Genomic DNA, 3734 nt, shown 5'->3' with positions numbered 1-3734 from the left:
CCATTTCACCCGTAACGCATTAAATTCTACGTAAAGGATTCATCGTAGTTAATTTCAATTTATTTACCGACGAGAAATCTTAATCGGCATTAAAATATCCTTTTGATTAAATAACTCCAAAATATTATTAACTTTGGGTTAAAAGCCTCTGAGCCAAAATCCAAAATACATAAAAATGCGTAAAGTGTACCTTAAAATTATGGGTCTTACATTTTTGTTCAATCTTAGTAATTAAATATAATTCAATAGTAAAACGCAATCCTTGAGTTCGACACTCGGTACTACCATTTTATTATTACTTGCAACGATTCAGTACACTTGCTGAAACGCTATCAAGTTTCTTACTTGTAATTCTTCCCTAATCTCTATCTTTTATATCTCTGTCATGAGTAACTAAACTCTAGTTATATGAATGAGTTTATTGAATTATTTTTGTCATCTTTGTGCTTAATGTTTTTTTATTGCTTGATCAACATTAAAATGTTCTACGATTCGTATTTTGAAACCGGAGTGGACTTTACGAATGCTTGAGATGAGAAATTCATGAATTTGTAGTCTAGAGATAGATGCAGGTCATAAAACCAATTAAATTAGTTGCAAAGGCAATAGTTTAACAAGGTAATTCTTGTACAATAAGACTTAATTCTAATCTTAAATCCACTAAAGAGTTATGGGTTACTTTGGAATTAAAGGTTCTGTCACTAAGGCATTACAGCAAGAATAATAAAGAGAATTCGGTAATAATTCAATAAAGGAATTCAATAACTATGATCAAATTAGACACCAAGGTTGGATTCAAAGTGAAAATTATCCCTGACGTTTTTCTCATTATAAATGATCAATTTTATTACAGTTGTTAATTTTAAATATTATTTCAATAAATTTGAGAAATTTTTCTTCAATCTTAGTAATTAAATGTAATTCAATAGTAAAATGCAATCCTTGAGTTCGACACTCGGTACTACCGTTTTATTATTACTTGCAACGTTCAGTACACTTGCTGAAACACTATCAAGTTTTTGGCGCCGTTCCCGGGGATTGCCATATCACTATTGAATTGAACTTATTTACTTAATTGAAATTTTTTGCTCTGCAATAAAAATTTTACTTTTATTTTATTTTTAATTTTGAAAAAAAAAATATTTGTTTTAAATCCCTCTAATTTCTACTTAATTATTTATCTTTCTTTATTTTAAAACTGTTCATTCCTCACAATTTGTCTAACCTTGTATGCAAGGCTAGTCCTCAGCTGAACTTTTCTTTGATCTAGAAATCGAAAAAACTGTGAAAGCAAATCGAAAAGAGGTTCGAGAAAGGAGATAAAGGAAAAGACAATTAATAGTGGAAGAAGAGGATTTGGGGGATTTCTTCATTGTGGAAATGGTTGATCCACCACCACCTGAACATACCCTCAACGATTATGGGAATCGAAATAGAAATCATGCTCGGTTGGCTATCCATAACCAACCGGTTACAGTTAACAAGTTTGAAGTGAGCCCCGCTCTATTACGAGAGTTGAAGGAGATTCATTTTTCCGATAAACATAACGAAGACGCCAATAGACACCTCACGAACTTCTTTGAATTATGTGCAACAGTGAAAGTGGATGGTTGTTCAGAAGAAGGCAAGATGTTGACATGGGATGACCTCGAAGATAATTTATTGGAACAATACTTTCCCCCAGCTACGTTCGTTAGAAAAAGGCAAGAGATTTCCAGTTACAAACAGAAAGAAGGAGAATCTTTTTGTGACACTTACAAGCGGTTCAAGGATTTACTAGCAGGATTCCCCAATCATGCTTATGATGACACTGCTCAAATGCAAATATTTTGTAATGGTTTGAAGCCAAACACTAGAATTATGTTGGATGCTACAACAAGTGGTTCTTTGAATTACAAGACCGCATCAGAAGCACACAAAATTATTGAGATCATGGCATCAAATGAACAAATGATGTTGTATGACAGAGGTGGTGGGTCAACAAGTGGTATGTTGGAATTGAATGTTATGGGTGGGTTGGCTCCAGGCAAGTTGCTCTCAAAACAAATAGAAGATGTTATCGCTGCTGAGATAAAGAAGGGGATGACAACTCTAAATATACAACACCAAGTGACCCCTGTCAAATTATTGAAACATCCTGGTTGAAACTTTTGTGGGGATGCACATAAAAATGGAGCTTGTGAAACACTGGATGAAAATGATATAAAAGAACTAGAAGAGATGAACTTTATGGCTACCAATGGGAAGCAGAATAATCACTACTCTAGTACGTACAATCCAGGTTGGAGAAATCATCCAAAATTTTCATGGAAAGATCAACAAGATGGATCTCAAGGTCAACAAGGAGCTCAACCATATCAAGCCCCACCTCAAAAAGCTGCTTGGGATAGTGATATGGAGAAATTAGTAACAAGTACAAGTTCTTTCATTGAAGAGTCATGAGCCATTCAAAAAACTCACTATGCATCAATAAAGAATCTAGAGACCCAAATGGGTCAACTTGCTCAACAAATGGCACGAAGAACGCCTGTAAATTTGTCTAATGATACATTCCTAAATCCACGAAATAATGTTAATGCAGTGACAACGAGGAGTGGTAAGGTAAGTGAACAAGTACCACCTAAAGCCAAACAGAATGGAAGTACTCTGACTTCAACCCACCCAGTGGAAATGGTCACACCGACATTAGTTGAGGAGCACATCGCTCTTGAAAAGGAGGAAGAACCTGTGATACAAAAAAGGGAACCACTGCCAAAACCATAAATTTGACTTCCATTCCCTCAAAGATTAAGAAAGGAAGAAACTGAAAAACAATTTGGTAAGTTTCTTGATGTTTTTTAAAAATTACAAATTAACATTCCTTTTGCAGAAGCACTAGAGCAGATGTCGGCTTACGCCAAGTTCACAAAGGAGATTTTGTTAAAGAAAAGAAAAATTGGTAGTGAATAGGGATGAGAATAGGCTAGGCCGTCCGACATGGGCCTATGGCCTGGCCTACTTATGGTCTGGCCTGACCTGTTTAATAAAAAGGTCAGGCTCAGGCTGTTTTTAAAGCCTATTTATGTAAATAGGCCAGGCTCAGGCTTGTAAAAAAGCCTATTATGCTTGACAGGCCGACCTATATATATTTTATATGTATTCCATTCTCTATTTTTTCTTCTTCTAATTTCCATTACACTCACTCCAACAAACATGTATGAAAACAACATATTTTTTATAAAAACCGATATTATTTATTTGTTACTTTATATTTTATAAAAACCAATACTATTTATTTGTTATCTTTATATATATTATTAGTATATAAATTTAGAAACCCTAATTGTTTATTATTACTGAATATGAGTTTGTTTGAGAGGTAATATTCCGAGTTGTTTGAGAGTATTTGTTTAGAGGTAATATTCTGAGTTGTTTGAGAGATAATAATAGATGCGTTTGTTTCAATAAAAAAATTATTCTTTTAAACCTAAAACTATTTTTTAGGGTTTAAAAGGTATTTGTTTCATATTTTTTTAAAATTATTTTGTTAGATATATGGAGAATCATATAAATCGATATGTGTAGAGCATCATGTAGCTATAGATAATTGTTTATTTATTGCCTTTATATATATATATATATATATATTATTACTAAATATGATGTTGCACGAGATGATTTGTTTGAGAGGTAATAATCTGAGTTTGTTTGAGACCATTTGTTTGAAAGGTAATAATGAGTGCGTTTGTTTTAAT

General features: G+C 33.1%; 1 non-coding gene across 1 annotated transcript; it reads right to left on the bottom strand.

The window, feature by feature from the left end:
• Positions 1–1695: 1695 nt before the first annotated feature.
• Positions 1696–1801, bottom strand: LOC113788124 (small nucleolar RNA R71). Its single transcript, XR_003474632.1, has one exon. It is a non-coding gene; the product is annotated as a small nucleolar RNA R71 (small nucleolar RNA).
• Positions 1802–3734: the final 1933 nt, after the last annotated feature.

This window comes from Cicer arietinum, chromosome 8 (assembly GCF_000331145.2).
Source record: "Cicer arietinum cultivar CDC Frontier isolate Library 1 chromosome 8, Cicar.CDCFrontier_v2.0, whole genome shotgun sequence".
Lineage (NCBI taxonomy): Eukaryota > Viridiplantae > Streptophyta > Magnoliopsida > Fabales > Fabaceae > Cicer > Cicer arietinum.
This window is presented reverse-complemented; position numbering and strand designations above follow the sequence as displayed.